Source organism: Temnothorax curvispinosus, unplaced genomic scaffold (genome assembly GCF_003070985.1).
Source record: "Temnothorax curvispinosus isolate PA1 unplaced genomic scaffold, ASM307098v1 QBEX01015410.1, whole genome shotgun sequence".
NCBI lineage: Eukaryota > Metazoa > Arthropoda > Insecta > Hymenoptera > Formicidae > Temnothorax > Temnothorax curvispinosus.
Window position 1 is genome coordinate 600,925 of NW_020225190.1, and position 18,119 is coordinate 619,043.

General features: G+C 38.7%; 1 protein-coding gene across 1 annotated transcript in view; it reads right to left on the reverse strand.

The window, feature by feature from the left end:
- Positions 1 to 18,119, reverse strand: part of LOC112465627 (tyrosine-protein kinase transmembrane receptor Ror) — a 238,617-nt gene that overhangs the window by 143,493 nt on the left and 77,005 nt on the right. The window lies entirely within an intron of this gene.

The window sequence follows — 18,119 nt, forward strand, 5'->3', positions numbered from 1 at the left end:
AATTATGGAAGTAAGCGCAGCGTAGTTTAAAACGGATTAAGTAAACTGATAACGTGTTTAGAAGATTTAAATTTTTACTAAAATGTTGACTGAGAAAACAGCGTGTCAAAATTCTACGAGGAGTATACACTGTACTTTACGATACACCTTTACGCGTTATGCGAGCTATTCGTGTACGATAACCAACTTAACTTAATGACTTATTGTTAGTCCTAGATTAGAGTTGGTGAGGGCATATTTTGGTGTTCGTTCTAATCGAACGTCATAGTTAGTCATTAAATATATTAAAATAAATGGAGGTAATTATTCTCACATATTACAATTTTATAGGTTTTAGGATTCGGGAGAAATATTGACTTATGTTGTTAATTAACGTATTCAATGAATATCTCAATTGGCTGAATTTTCATCAAAGAATACAATTTTTAAATATAATGTAATACATTAATGATATAAAGGGATTAATTATTAATTGTCGTTATTATCATTGATTCCTACGTTTTACGCTGTAGTGCGCAATTTTCATTAAACGTTTTATCACGTAGGGTGAGATAAAAACTTGAACAAGTCTAAAATTGTCTACAGAATCAGAAAATTACAGACGCATTCTACGAGATTATATTGATTCTAGAATGCATTGGGAATGGGAAGAGAGTTCAAGTTCGGCCGGCTCGACGCGAAACAATTTTCAAGCGAATTTTATCGCGGCGACGAGCGATGCGCGCTCGGGCTCGATTTCGTTAAATGCAACGGAGCGAGGTAGAAACGAGGGAAAAAGCCGGCGGAAAAAAAAAGGAATTGGGGCTGCGAACGGAATGGACTTCGTACTCGGCCGAATGGAAATTCACTTTGCGCTCTTTGCTCGGGATATCGACACACGGCGGTCGTTACTTAAAGACACCGTCCCGGAATTTCGCTCTGGGAGAAATAGGAAGGAGGAAAGGAAATTAGATAGTTCTGCGGAATCCCATTACAGTGGCGTAGAGACGCGCGATTGTCCGATACAAAATAGTGTTCGAGGTCGTATAGATAACGCGTGGGAGCAGCTGCGAGACGCAAGATGTGTGTGTGTGTCGCTTCCGATATTGCGGTGTAAATTCGGCTGCCGATCTCGCTCGCGCGATATTGGCTTTTGCATCGGTTGCAGCAATCCGTTATGTTTATAACACGGCGTTTATTTTTGATGCGATCAATGGGAGTAATTGCGAGGATGATGAGGCAGTGAGGTAATATCCTCCAACGATAAAATTAGTTTCAATCGCAGAATTATGGACCGCAATAACCGTTAATGAAACAAAAACTGCATCATAACATAATTAAAAAATAATTATTATTGAATACGCTAGAGAATTATTATCGACTCATGTTATTTTTGTACGTATGGAGTGTGTATATTGTATAAATATGTAAAATAAAATCTTTTCAATGTATTATATAATATATACATGTATATATGTATGTATTCAAATAAAACATAATTATAATTACTCAAATAATGCTCAAGGATAAATATTTTATCAAATTTCAATCGCTAACTAATTCATTCACATTCTACAAAAATTCTACAAATATAGTATAAATACTAAGTTTTATATATAAAATAAAGTGAGATAGTAATCAAGTATGCGTCCAAGAGGGATATTAACACGGTTATTTTCGTATCTGAGAGAGAGCGAGCGGAAGATTCGTGCGAGTCGCGGAATCCAAAGAATTTGAGATCTCTTTTTACACTTTTACAGACGGAGCGTGTCGAGCTCGTTGCGCAGCTCCGGAAGATTAATCGTTTTGATTCGGCGACACGGAATTGAATTACGAGCTGTGCGCACGAAGGCACGGAAAGGTCGGCTCACGTTACACGATAGATTCCTTGCGGGTGTGGCGGTCGCGCCAACTTGTAAAATTCGGGACATTTATTGCAGCCGTTTTGCGTCCCGCATTCGAAATTCTGGACAATTCAATGGCAAAGAATTTCCATCTGTTCACGAAACTGCACTTCGCTATGCATTTTATAAGATGATCTCGTGTCAGTGTTTACGAGTAAGATGCCAGAATTCTTAAATATCTTCATGGTACCAGCGAGATCAAAAGTGATGAGTAAAATTTTGTATATATATAGTACATATACATAGTATATATTAGTTTTGTCAGTTTTACAATTTATTATGTGTTGTAAACTGCACAATTGATAATATTCTACTTGCAGTAATAAGATAAAGTATAATTTATGAAAATCGGACTAATAAATAAGAAGTTTTTGTAAAACATGTAAAAAAAAAGATAAAATAAATTGTCAAACCTTCCTCCTTAGATCGAGTTCCTAAGAATATGTAAATCGTGAGAAGAAATAGGATAAAAAAAAATAGATAATGCTTACACTATACGACAACATGGACGCTTAATCACGAGATCTCAAGATGCAAGCCATCGATAGCACGGGGAGGTCCACCACGAGTGCGTGATCCTCCGCCAACTAATTGGAGTGTTTTAGTTAACAAGTCGAGTCGTATTACGGTAGCGCGATATCTTCCCGTCGAGACCGTCGAGGATCTGGTGAAGTTGGCGAATCGATGGCTAACGAGCGACAAAACCCCGATGTTTTTGTAAATTTAGTAAACGTCAAGGTGAAACTCGCATACTTAAGATCGGACGATAAATTCGCGTAGCGAGATGTTATTTATAATGATCGATCTTATCGTAGCAAAGATTGGACGATAAATTTGCACGACAAAAATATCATTTACAGTAATCGAATTCGTTGTATTTAAGATTGGACGATCAAGTCACATAATGACATGAGTCGTCTATATAATGATCCAATTTGTCATTCATTTTTGAACAGTATAAACTGAATGTTGCACATTCGACCTATTATAAGTGAAATTTTGCTGCAACTCCCGCATTAAATAAAATAAAGGGCAATTTATGTGCATGAATGTATGGAAAATAACGTAACTGAGAAAAACTTTGACAAATAAATAAGCCCTCGGATAGCGAAGTTGATTTCTGTTATATAACATTCCGAGTTTAATTGCATCTGTACGCTACCATGAACCAGATGTATGAAAAGAAAAATAATTTTAACAGAATTCCTCGGTTGAAACTGCGCACATTCTTGCGTAAAAAACTTCCAAGTTTGCTCCAAGTTTTCGCGAAATTCTTTATATACCTTTTTTTAAACGGAAAACAAGACGAACTAATTCAACTTCAGATAAAAGGCAACGATGTGAAAGGTTTCAATTAATCAATCTGTTAAGATATCAATTGAGCGAGATCTGCTCTCGTGGAAGCACTTTCTTATAAACTTTCAAAAGCATTAAGTGTAATAAAGCTAAAATGTTATCTCATACTCGCAAATGAAAATTTTTACTATCGGAGAATAAATGCACAAATGGGGAAAGAAGTAGAATAATTAGGTATACCAAAAAGAAAATAAAGAATTCTAATTAAAGTCAGATATACTAAAAGGAGAGAAAATAAAGAACTCTAACTAAAGTTAGGCAATTAAAGAAAAATTTTAAATAAAAATTCTATTTAATACAGAATTCTCTGTTTAAATTTAAATACAACAAGATTCCTTTAAATGAACGAAGTAATTAAATTATTGCAAAAAATTCCTCTATCTCGTATGATTAGAGATTACTTAAAATCGTCTATTTTCTCGGAGAATCTAGGAATGGCGGGTGAAAACTTCACGGCAATTCTGCGATAAACGTTGATGGACATTTTGTTGGACAAAAGCTCGGAAAGTACATTTTAAATTGCGCTCTCTGAATGTGACTAACGTTTTCGTCTAACGTTGAGAATGGCAATCGACGCTTCTTAAAGCGCGAGCGTCGTGAGAATCGCGAGGTCATAACGTCGTCGGTGCGCGCAGAAGCGTAACAATGGCACAAGTTAATTCTCTATCGTTGGCACGAAGCAAAGATCAACCGGGCGCGCAGGATCCAGACGATCGTTATACGTAGATCCTTGGAAGAACGATCCTGGGTTATCCTCGCGCGGCCGTACGAGAAAATGATCGTTTAGATAACGATCGAGAGGTCGGGGATTGCGCTCTTGGATGAGAGAGAGCGACACGGGGGAGGATCAACCCCCGACAAAAACGCCCGACAACGAAGGAGACAAAGTGGCATGACGTTAACGTAACTCGGTAGATAAGCCCCGAAATGGTCGCCACGAGATTTCTTTCGCTGCTTCGCCCAGAAACGAGCGGCGCGCACGCGAGAGGAACTACGCGAATCCATAAAAACAGATATTACTTCGGGCAGTGAGGAATTGCAACCCTTTCCCTGGCAGTTATACGCAGTGATCCATCATCGGTTGAAAATATTTAACAACGGGTTTTTCTTGAAAAATTTGACATCGGTTTTTTTTTAGCGAGATTTGAATAAAAGAAACGACGCTTAATTGTTAATTGCATGCGCATTTTATCTGTTATTTATAAGAAAATATAAAATTCTTTTCTTCGTCAGTGAAAATTAACAAGAGTGATTATTTGACCAAACTGACGTTTAATATCGTAGTGTTACATTAATTCATTCGACGTTTCGACACTAGTTTTGTGTCCTTATTAAGAGATTACTAAAACAACTATAGTGTCGAAACGTCGAATGAATTAATGTAACACTACGATATTAAACGTCAGTTTGGTCAAATATTCACTCTTATTTATAAGAAACTTTCATGATTAAATTGCGAATTAAATCCTAAAGACTATAATATCTTATATTAATCCTAAGTACACGCAAAAAAGTCCCTGTCTACACCTATTCGGGTATTTCTAACTCGGCGTTTTCTTTTGCTTGTATCTCAAGTTGTAATGCATCGATTTTAATTAATTTTTTTTTTAATTAATAGTTTAAAGACTGAAAAAAAGAAATAATAATAATAAAAAATTTATCGTTTCTTTCTTTTTCAGATATTGCAAGTTTAACACGCGGAGAACAATTTTTATTCAACTGTCAATAATCTATACCTCGAGAAGTGTAGATACGTCGACGTTGTGCAACAAATCTTCTCAGTTTGAGAGATCACCTCACACATGAGTAACGAAAAGGTACACGCACGCGTGTAAGATACGTCCGCGAAAATTTATGGACGTAGTTATTCATACCCGTGGTTCACGTTCTATGACTAATTATTGTAAATTCATAACCGCAGACCTGTTTTTCTTGTAAATCCGTCGCAATAAATAGAATATATCTATAGTAAAAAAAATATCAGATTGAATGCAAGATTGCGACAAGATTATTTAAACTATAAGATTAACTAATTAAGATAATTATGACAAGATAGAATATTTATACAACAGAGAAAAAGATGCGTATGAAATAACGAAAAATCTAAAATAACGATAAAATTCTAAATAAATTAGTACCACGAGATACATACATTCATAATCTACAGTGTAAAATAGCGAAAGCAGCGAATAGCAGCGAAAAGGAATTTCCGATATGAGAAACTTGACCGCTTAGATCATAATTTCCGTTTGCAGCGAGCTTTATTGCATCGCGGTAACAATAACATCGTATCTCTCTCTCTCTCCTTGCGCCGGAGATACTTCGTGCCAAGGTTTCTTTCGCTTTTCCGTTCGCAGAGCCAACGAGGGAAGCAAGAGTGCAGTGAAAGGAAGGATCGGGTGAACGGAGGTGAGGGTGGAAGTGCAACCGAGGCGAGGGGCGGCGTCTATCCTCGAGGGTGGCAGACGATACCACGTGCAAGCACTTCGTGCCAATACGCCGCGCGTCAGGATTACGCTTCGCCGCCTTGGAATTGTTTAACTTTAATAAAGCTATATCCCGCCAGCACTTCCCCTCATAGCCGTGATGTTGTCCTCCATGCCGCCGCGACTAGACCGGAGGATACCGTCGAGATTGCCTAGATGGCTGTGTGCTTCTCTCGGCTTAAGCGCCTCTTCAGAGGCGAGCTCACGAGATTACGGTAGCTTCGGGATTGATAAGAAAACGAAAGAGCGCGGTAGCTCGAGCTACCGTTCATGAAATCGTTATTTATTCGTACCGGGATACGCTTAATTTTTTATTGAAATAACGATCGGGTTTTTGCGAAGAAGCAAGAGTAATTTAAATTACGTAAATCTTTTAGTAATTGCCAATAGAGTTTGAGATATATTAATACGATATTGACATATATATTGCTATGCAATAAGCGTGGTTCTCTCAAGTGATCGATAAAAGAAGTACCCATATTATTCTCATAATTATTAAGTCGTGAGACGCGCCGTGATCACAACGAAATATTCATCGAGTGATAAATCCGCCGTTGAAGCAACAGGTTAACGTCGAAAGTTCCACCTCTGAGTGCATGCAGCTTGTACCTTTGACAGGATAAATGCGACGATAAATGATTGGCTCGTTACGCCGACCGACATAATTCGTCCACGGCTTTCAATAGCCGAGCACTTCCTGAAATAATTACTCAGCGAATTACTGAGAATATTCCTTTTCGATTGAAGTAACGCGTAACGTTCTTTACGCCGTGGAGATATACGGCGTGCAAGTTGAACGACAAATTAACTTGATATCGTCATTCCCGTCGCGCATACGACGCAGGATAGCCATCGGAAATGAGGTACGATACGAACGCGTGGGATTGGAGATAATTTGTCGCTTGATTGCCGATTCGTGATGCCCGCGGGATTTCGTCGGTGGCTTCGAAATCAGCTAGCGCAGGATACTCCGCTGTATTCGATGTGATTAATAGTGATCGCGCGTATCTCTCGTTCATATCGCATATCCACTACGAATGCAATATTAACTCTAAGAGGAGCATATCGTGCTTTCTGTAATGCGATGAACTGAGAGTTGATCAATAAATGCCAATCAATTGCACAAAATTTACAAAATATAAAATGTTGACTTTGATTACCTTTTATCCTATTTTTACCTTTCGAAGCTTCAAAACATAAGGTATCGACTTCCGTTTTTCCTATAACGCGATAAAGTTCGACGAGACCCGCGAGCTACGAACTCATAACGATTTAGGTTTGCACGTGTTCACCGGCGAGCGTTCTGCAGCGACGATCATGAAAGCTAACAGCCGGATTCACCACCGACTCAGATTTTCACGGAGAGTACACAACTCTCGTTCGTAACAACAACGATCCCGCCGGCGATAACAGACGTTATCTTTATCACGTTTTCCGCTCGCAGTACGGGCAAAATTCGAGATTGCCGCGATTGCTCGGCGGCGTTTTCGGTAGAAGAGGATGGTGAACGGCACCTACCAATTCGTTTCTTCGTTCCCGGCCCCGTGGCGCGCCGGCTCTGGTAATTCGATAGTTTCGCTAGTTCCGTAATCCTACATTTTCCAAGCCATCTGCCACTCCGCTCGTTACGCAGCGAAGATCGCGCCATTGAACATCCACTCCCTTCGCTTGCCCGCCGAGTTAATTCTCGCGATCTCCCTCGGTTGCGCTCTGAGACCGAGAAACCAGTTAGCCAATGTGCTCGTGTGACGATTACACGCGCGTGTGCGACGACAGAGGAGTAATTGCCCTACCAGTCGGGTCGGTTGATTAAAGAAAAGAGGGTAGGCTTCTCTGGGCAAATGTCGTTACTACGAAAGAATTCGATGTGTCGCAGTATGGCTGTTGGGTTATTTGTATACCTATTTATAGTCGTAATGATGACTGAATTGTTATACCATATATAATCGCAAATCAAGAGCGCACAATTTAAATCTATAGAAATAAATGCGAAAATTAACATATAATCTGGAAGATAAATAATAAATAAGATAAATAGGTATAGCACAAATAAGTATAATTTTTTAATATAATGAAATATTACTTTTAGTTATAGCTTTGTTAATTATCTTCTATTTTACACTGAGGGAAAAATTTTGTTGAATCAACAAAACAATTTTGCTTGGCAACATACAATCTTCCGGTTTTATTAAATCAACAAAATTTTTTTTTTTTAATTAATTATTTCTCTCAGTGTATGAATAATGTACCATAGGAAAATCGCATTAGAAGAAGTAAAAGTTCCAATTATTCTCTGTCTCATTTAAGTAATTAGTAATTAGGTATATTTCCTTTATATTCTTTATTATAAGTGTAATTTCTGCGCTTACTATACTTTTGTAAAATTTAGGATTAAGCCGCGCGCAGAGCAGCCTCGCGAATTCCAAAGTGAGTATAGAGCAAGGAACGTAAATCACGATCTGAGCGTCTATCAAAAGCGTCGCCCAACGAAATCTTCTTAGAGCAATTTGTAGCACAAACGAGCCGCGGGCAAGAGAAGGGGGTGGATGTTTATGAAACGCGACGAAGCAAAATTGCCGTAACTGCAGAGCGAAAGACAAGATAAAAGGGAGGCAACGGGGGAACTCGGTCTATCTGTTTCGGGAGGCAATGAGACGAGTCGACGTAGGAGAGAGGATTAATGATGAAGACGCAGATGTTCGAAACGCTCTAAGCGCATTTCCTTAATAGCACTAACTGCTATATAAAGCCGCGCGCTCGGGCAGAAACCGAGGACGATAAAAAGGTAATTTGGCGCACTCTCGTGCACCATCCACTCCTTTTAAGAAGATATTAAATAATACGTCGTTATATTGTAGACGGACAAAGTTTTTATCGGCTATCACACCCGACGATCATTCACGGTGATTGAATAATGAAAGAATGTATAAAAAATTTATGTGTTTTAAAATCCGTAAATACACAACAAGAATGACCATTTACATATATAAATATCGTAAATTAATAGCAAAAATTAAATTAAGAAATATTTAATCAAATATTTTTGATTATGTGTGAGGATAAATGTTTCTAATTGTGATATCATTGGCATCCTATAAATCTTAATCAATTAATCATGTATGCAGTAAACAATTAATTTTCTATTTATCTTATTTTATCGGCATTAATCCTAAATATCAACAAATAGAATTAAAGTAACGTGAACTCAGCGAAACCAATGGAAATATATATATAATGATGATTGAATCGACATGTGAAAACATTTAACGGGAGCTGCAGATCCCCAGGTGTAAACGAACGAATGGGGTGGCGCGCCGATGTGGCAAACGCGATTCTTCATCGGCGCATCCGAATTTCAGAGCAGGGAAGGAGGTGTGAGGACAATAATTTTGCATGGTCGATTTACGGCCAAACTCAGCTGCCTCCATACGCGGCTATATCCTCGAAATATATATCTCGCGCCCGTAAAGGAGGGATAGAAAGGTGGGTGGAGATACGGCGGCCTCGAGGCCGCCCACGTCGCTTTCAGAGTTCTTGAACTCCGGTTGACAAGGGCCAACAGGATTTAGGATCAGCGAAGGTATAGCAAAAGCCGGAGCTGAGCTCTCTTTGCCACGTGTAATCTGACCTGGCGCATCGAGTCACGCGATGTAATCGTCCGTTTCGCCATTCTCGGAGTTAGGCGCGACCGTTCGGCTTATAAAGATCCGAATGTGGTGCAAGCTCCTATCAGATTAGCGAGCATGCGTCGAAAGTAATGTAAAATTACGAATATATAGGCAACGCACGAACGTATGCGCATGCATGCACGTAATATTGATTAATATTGATATAATAATTGATTAATTTGGGAAAACAATCTGCGGGAAAAGTAATCATATCAAATTCCTTCTCCTGTAGTTTATGTAAGTCTAGTGACAAATAATGAAATTAATTAATGAATTTTGATTGATCACCATACAAACAAATATATGTATGCAAGTGAAACTTCGTGGACAGAGAAAGAAAGAGAGAGTGCGAGATAACATAATTTATCCAATAATCCATCTTCTTCGCCTAATAAATTGGCGGAAATAGCATTTCCATGCGTATAAGTAAATATCGAAAACTTTCCTCATTCTTTCGATCACATAATTTCACTTTAATTATGCGACATTATGATTTTGCGCGAGACAAACTGCGACGGCGTGTAATTTAATGAATGATGGATGGATCAGCGCGACCTCAACGAAAACAAGTTTTATTAATGAAGATGCTTCCTTCATGACGCCACAATCGTGTCAACGGCTGCTGGGTAAGTTTCACAATTTCCTCGGAAAATCAATCATTACTTTCCACAGCAATAGTATAAACGCGATGTTTTACAACATATCATTGTATAACTAGCAGTATCAGTTTATAAAATCGCAAGGATAAATGTTTATAATATGAGAAATTATTATAAAGTCATTTTGTCAAATAGAAATTCCAAGATACAATGTGTGTTAAATATTAATATCAGATTATTCTCTTAACGTTACTTTAAAAGTTTGAAAAAGCCAGGGTGTGTGAAAAACTAAGTATAAATTGTTGTCGCTTTAAATAAAGTAATCGTTATTTCATATTTCAGATTAAATAATTACTTGTTAAGACCGAGATTAAGACAAAAAATGTTAATCCAATTACTTTGTTATAAGATTTTAGATTTTTCCTTTTTGTACAACCATACAGGAATGCTATAATAAAGAGGAATATATAATTTTACGAGCATGTACTTAAAAGTAGGTATATCTATCACTATTTTGCCTTCATTTTATCTCACGTTTAGTTTGATGTGATATGAAACTAAAACGCGAAACAAGCTTCCGCAATGAAACCTGACGTTTCGCGCTGTCTGGCGCCGAACTAGCCTATTTTACAGACGATAAATGGCCAAAGTGAAATGTATAGGGTCGTTTAGAATCTTATACGGTATAAACGCATCCTGCTGGCGTGCATCCAGTGTGCCAACCGTTAACGCGATTTAACGAGCTTTGAAATACGATCAACCAGCGAGAGTCCGCGACTCTGCGCATATCGACTCAGAACGATAAAAAAAGAGCACCTACGTAAAAATGCCTGTGCCTTCATAAATAAATGCGGATACATCCGGCGAACGTGGCGAGCGAATCGACAAAGCTAAAAGACGAGATATGAATTTCGATCAATCATTTCAATGGAAAAAGGGAAACTCCGCTTCGGCGCGATCACTGCGATCTGATACAAATTTACGACTATCGTTATTTGCGCTTGCGAGGTAGGTATTGTTACGACGAGCTAATAGCACATGTGATCGTTAGAATGTTGAAATCATTTCCTCGCAAATAAAAAATTCTTTTTGTCATACAAACTTTTATAAATAAATTTTAAATATAATTATGAGTACAAGTCACAAATCATCCAAGATTTATGAAAGCTAGAAATAAAAATGTATATACTAACTAAACACAAGAAGATTTAAAAAATCATGTGTTCTTTTTAATATTAAATAAAATCTCGCGCGTGCATATAAATGTGGATTATCTATATTATTACAATATTAATAGTCAAATAATTGCGAAATAAATATTCACGACCTCTCTTCCGTTAAAAATGTTAAAACGTTTTATTTTTTATCGTGCCTACAGCAGACAGTATATTGTTTCCGCCGAATAAGAATTAGCTGGCAATTAAATTGCGGTTTAATATCTCCCGTGCGCGACGTTATATCCTATTGCCCGAGGTTATGGAGAGAGGGTATCAACTAAAACAAAAAAAAATTACCGGGAATGGCGCGTATTACCTCAAAGTTTAATTAACTCGATGAATCTGCCCGACGTATAGGCGAACACTGTGTTTCTATATGTGCACGACGGACGCATATTGCGCAAAAGCCATAGCGCGAGTAATTCTCTCACAACTATACTCTCGCTGACCATGCAATTTATTTTCCATACAGTTTTCATGGGCTCTTAACGAGCCCCGTCGCTTTCCCTCCCTCCTACCCGCCCATTTTTTCTCCCTTTCGCTCTCTCTTTCCTTCGTTTTTTGTAGTTCTGCGTGTGTACGTGTGCGTGTATGGTGTGCTGATTTTCGCGTATTGTGCATAGTGACGCGCCGCAGCGAGGAGCAGGCGATACGGGCCCGACAAAGGGAAATGCAATTTACTTTGAAAGCGTTGCTTGCGTACTTGCGTCTGCGTAAATTAGATCCGCACGCATAGTTCGTTTCTATACGTGGCCTGGTTGTAACCTGGTTGCGCTTTCTCTCCTCCTCCCTCTCCCTCCCACTTTTCTGTTTGCCGTGTCATACATTACCCGCTCGTTCCAGGATAATTTCGAGTTTGACTTTAAAATTGTTGAGTTTGTACGCGATATATGAAATTTATAATTAACTCCGCGTCGCGCCCCCCGAGCGAGAAAAGTTATGCCCATTATTCTGGAGTACGATACCCTACGACAAATTTATTAACTGTTCATATAAAAGTTATACATAAGCTTATTAGAATTCACCATTTTAATATTCACATGCATATAGCTCTGAATAGGAAAAAATATTTAAAAAAAATTTATATTGTAGAATATATCGACATATTCAATTTAAAGGCTGGATATCATTTCGACGAGAATATAATTAAGTTTATCCGAACATTTCTTCTATAGAATTCATGCCTATGGATTGGAATTACGTCATGAATTCAGAGAAATGTCATTTTAAATTTTGCGAGAGAGACAGGGCGACGTTCGCGAAACGTCGATCGAGAAACAGTGTCGGAAGATATGTCGATAGGACATCACTACTGTCGAGGTTCGCAAAGGTTCTAGATAGAGAGGATTCGAGCTACTTGGTCGTCGATTTACGGCTTCTTTGATCCTCTCGAAATCCCCGGGGCATTTACGGAGTTAAGAAAGGTTCGAAGCGTGGTAAAGCCATATGTACACGAGAGAACGACTGATATCGTAAAACTCAAAAGTAGATAAACCACGAAACTTTACGGGATCTATATTCATCAACAATACTAGCTTTGTACTGTACAAATTATTTATAAAACGCATATATCTTCATCTAGATATGTTTTAAATCTCATGTAAGATTCTTAGAGTTATAGCAATATAATAATCGTAAAAGACGCAAAGAACAAGCGTCAATATATCGAAGCGTGTTAATAATACGATAATTATATGAGAAGCTTATTATTTTTTTTGTGTATCAAAAAAGTCTAAACTTTACTTTTATATACATGTAATGCAAATACCAAAGTGAATATTGATATACTTCACTCATTAATATAATTATTACATTACAGATACGAAGGATATAATAATATTTTTTGACCTATCAAGAGCCAGAATTAAGCTTCTCATGTAATTTGTGAATAAAAATTTGCCAAATGCGCTACAAAAAAATATAGTAACAATATACTTTGGGTGTAGCGCAAATGGCGGAACTGACAAAACGGCGGCAGAAGAATCGAGTGCGATGAAGGAAAATGCAATTTTGTCGACCCCAAACACCGACACACACAAAAGTACCATACTTACACGTCGCGGAATACGCGTTGGTGGTCTCGGGATACTTCCGGCGCACGTAGAGCCGCACAATTCAAGAATACCAACCTGCGGACAAACAAACGGGTTAATTAAAAGCTCGGCTCCGCGAGGTGCGAGGAGAGGAAACGGCACAAGGGGATGGAGCGAGGGGTGGGGCACAATGTACGGCCGGGACGAGGACGGGAAGGACTGCCGGGATGGGGTCTCCTATTTAGGCGCGCGCGTGGCACGCGCACAAATATACGCGATGCAGGCAGAAATATATGCCGCACGTATGCATATGCATTTTCCACGCTGACGTCGAATATGAAATTTTTCGCATCCCCGACCGTCCTCTCTTCCCGCTAATCGTTTTCTCCGCCCTCGTAAAAATTATGCGTTATTGTTGGCGGACCTCCACGATCGCGCAAACAGGAGCAATCGTCGGCAAGAACGCTCAATGAGGGCCCTTTGTTTCGTATGCGCACGCGTTGAAATTTAATTAACGATGCAAAAATATGCTTGTATGAATATGCACGAGCGTACGGGCATGACTCATTGTTGTGTTTGTGGAAAATATTGTTTCTCCGAGATATAACGTGAATAGAGATATAATGTGAAAATAGATAATAGAATATAGAGATATATAATAGAAAAAATAGAATGTGCCGGCGAATGATGTACATACAATAAAGAAGAAAGCAAAAATTATTATAATTACACAAATAGATTTAATTTTGTAAGTATGATGCTCGAAGTATCTAAAAATAATTCGTAAAGTTTTATAAGATGACGATAATACAGTTTACGATTAATCTGAGACGATGTGTCTCGCGCTTGAAATGGCAAATGCGATCGTTGCACTGCCATATCGAGCGCGTCATACGCTCTTAAGTAACGAAACTTCGTAAAAATAAAATTAAACGTAAGTAGCCATTGCGAAAATAATCCACCGCTTCGTGTAACCAATTTGTTCGTTCACGGTACCCCCCAGTGAACGGGACGATGGTCGTAAAAGCAAAGGGGGAAAAGCCGCTTTTACGCGGAGACCACATTGACGGCAACGACTTTAACGACATCCAATGTCCGACGAATAACCGGCTGGGCTATCGCGGACTTTCCTTCCTCCTTTGCCGCAGGAACACCCGATAGGTCTCACATGTCGTCTCGTATACATGCACGCGATAAATCGTCGGCTCGTAAAGCAACGTTTCTCTATTCGGTCAGGGAGAGTCACGAGGAAATTAAATGCTCCTCGAAAGGGCTCATCAAAATCGTGTTTCGACGCACGACGAAATTAACTCACTATAAAGTACAGACGTATCTCGGGTTAACGCAGACTAAATGACGAGACCCTTGACCATTTCCTGACAATCTCGATTAGAATCGCACATTTACGAGCACAAAATGTCCAGTTAAAAACGTAAAATAAATAGATGCGAAGTAGGTAGATTTTTAAGTCTTAACACTGTTGAGTATTTTGCATGAAATTGATAGAATAGAAAAAATAACAAAATAATCGTTATACCATTAATACTTAACGGTTTGCAACAATTATTATAAATACACATTCAGAAATGTATCAATATTAAATATTTTATTTTTATTTTAAATTATCAATTTTCTCTAATGTATAATCAATTTTATTTATTTGTGATTTTTCATGAAAGTTAGAAATATAATTTTATAGATTATTTATTTGTGGAATTTTTAATTTACCCGTATCCATAGTGCTATATAAAAAATTAAAGAGAAATATTTCATTATTTAATGAAAGTTATTATAAAAAATTCAAGTTTGTATTCTTCTCGGCTAAAGCCGGTTGCGTACGCGAGTTGATTAAGCTGCGCTAAGGTTGCTTTCTTGATTCTATAAGGCAAGGTTAGCGGAACTTCGGGGTACCGCTGAAGTTCGCGGCCCTATGGAAATACGCATAAGTTACAACCCGCGAGTACTCCCGACGGTAGTAACATCGGCACACTCCATGCCCGAGCGGAGTAAACTTCTCTGATTTCCCCGCTTGTGAAGTAATTATCATCCGCGCGCGCTTATCGCGACGATGTACATCGTTGGCGGGTACTTGAACGTGTAATAATGGAAATTTCATCGGCCACCGCGTTGCGGAAGACCGGCGCACTCGATCAAACTTCGTGCAACTTTGTTGCACGTCACGATGAGAGCCACGGTCTCTAGGTTTTCAACGTGATTTTTCTCCTCTTTCTTTTTTCATCGCGAAAATCTTTGCCAATCGCGCGGAAATGCCTGGAATTTTTGCCACGAGTCATTCCGTTTGGCGCGCGCTCAAATGGCAGGAAGATCAATGCGCTTGAAAATAAGACGAAATTAGATAGGTATGTTTATTTCTCAAAGCGATATTGGTTGCAATTTAGAAAATACGGCCGTACATGTATTTAATTTTACCGTTTATAAATATATTTAATTTTGCTCAAAATTATAATCGTATCTCTTTTATATAATCCTCCATCTTCTTTTTTATAATTATTAAATCTACTAGTAATAAATTTAATTTATTACTTACTGTTTTAATAATATCACGATAAATAACATAGAATGAAAAATTTGTACCACGTAAGTATGCTTACCGTAATTAATTTTTAGATAAAAAAGGAAATTAATGATATATACATAGGAAATTCTTAATACTGAAAAAATATGTCTTAAATTTAAAATAATTGCACTTTTTAACTTAACTCAAAATTTTCTCAAGAAAAGAAAAAACCTATGTAAAGCGATATTTTCATCTCCTAGCATAGAATTATATTAACTATATATATAGTTAATAAGTCGCATATAAGAATAAGTCGCAACAACGAGACGGGATAGCTCGCTTATTTTCTTGCGCGATCGCGCGGAAATCCACGCAGATGATCCATTCGTCACTGAGTCGGAGTCTCCATGGATTTAGCCTCGGATGTAGGCCGCGCAGTAACACGCGGATATGCGCGCGAATCGCAGTCGGAGTGAATCCTCCTCGGCCGGAGATACGATATTTAGATTCTACCGTAGTGGGAGACCAGGACAGAAGAACGGAGGGAGGAGGTGCGACAGGTGCGTTCAGATACGTGTAGCCAGAGGATGCGTGGAAATATGTCACGCGCCTAAATCGAGATCACCGCGCAAACTCTAGCCAAACGGTCGAGCGATCTTGAATCTCTTTTTGGAGAGCCCGTGGTATTTTATTTAGCCAAACGTGGAAAACGCAGTGTCGGCCCGGGCCAGGTATAGAAGTCCGAAGCGCAGAACCGCAATCGCGGGAATCGCCTCTGCGAGCCTCTCCATGCGACGCGATGCGAATCACGGAAATAACGCAAACTGCATATAAAACAAAACCCGCATCTGCATGCATGCATGCCTTTGGATTGAGAATTGATGTATTTTTCTCGGACCGTTTGGTGAAGTGAAAATGATCGCTGTATGAAATAAAGACTACAGTTTTAACAGTGGTAACTGCGATGCGACAGAATTAATATTTAGAAAATGCATAATTTTTTACATGTTTCTCAGACTTCAACAATAATAATTTATCACGTTGTCTATCTATGATCTCGCAATTTGTACGTAATCAAATGCTGTTGCACGATCGACCGTTGCAGTAAACGTGAACGCATATAAAGGAAACATAAACAAACTACAGGCCACCGCAGCGTTTCGTCTTTAAAATTGGAACGTACATATATTTTCATTATTCGAGTCTGGAACAGTACCAAAGATTGATTAGATCATTGGATCGTTAATAAAATCCGCGACATAGTCGAAGATAAACGTTTGCGAATTGGGCGAATTGTCCCCCGGTCATTCATAAGTTTATGGTGCGTGAAACGCGCAGCGGGAGTTTGCATAGCGTGCGTGCCTTTCCGCATCTTTTATAACCATAAGTCAGCCGCGACATTTACGATACTTTAACGTATAAAATTGCGGAGGCCATTAAAAAAAGGGCGGCTACCGTCGCGAACCGCGCACACGAAAAAGCGATTCGCTGACGGACCGATCTTGATCATTGTAATTTAATCTTCTGCATAAGGAATATGTGAATAAACTCAAAAGTTGATTGCTTTACCTTAAAATCGGATTAGAATTAATGTTAATTTAATAGGAACATAATTGCTAAATCAAGTAAAATTAAATTTAAAATTATTAATCTACTTTTCTGCCATAAAGATTACGGTATCACTTAATATCCAAGAAAGTAATTTATTAGTTTTTACTTCTGTAAGCTTATTCTATTTTCTACATTTAATAAACTTCGTTACTTGCGCCTTAATACTCTAACTTCCCTTTACATCACTGCACTGTTAACTTCGTTGATGCAAAGAAAACTTTAAAAATAAATAGTGGAAGACACCGCAAGCTGATTTCAATCTCACTGCTCCACTTTGTCTTCAAAACCATCTTCCTCGTTCTTCGTACCTATAAACCGTTCTCCGATTGCCGGTCGACTCATAATCTGTCATCGAACTGATCAACAACCACACTTCGATAGTATCTACCGTATGTTTAAATACCGATCTATAAACCTGATTTAAGCGATCGCGCTCAGGAATAAGTCGCTCACCTCAGAGAGACAAGCTACGTCCATGGCGGAAGACGGCATGTGCGTTGAAAGCCGCAGGAAGAAAAGCGGTAGGAGAAGACCTAGAGGAAGAGAAATAGAGAAGGAGAGAAAGAGAAGGAAAACGGCGTTCATCGTTTCTAGGGTAATTTTAGATCGGTAAGATAGCGCCTGCGGTTCGTAAGAGAGAAAAAGACGGAGAAGAAGCTGGCGTAAAGAAGAAGGATGGGACGAGACCAAGAAGAAAGAGCGAGAGAGAGAGAGAGAGAGAGAGAGAGAGAGAGAGAGAGAGAGAGAG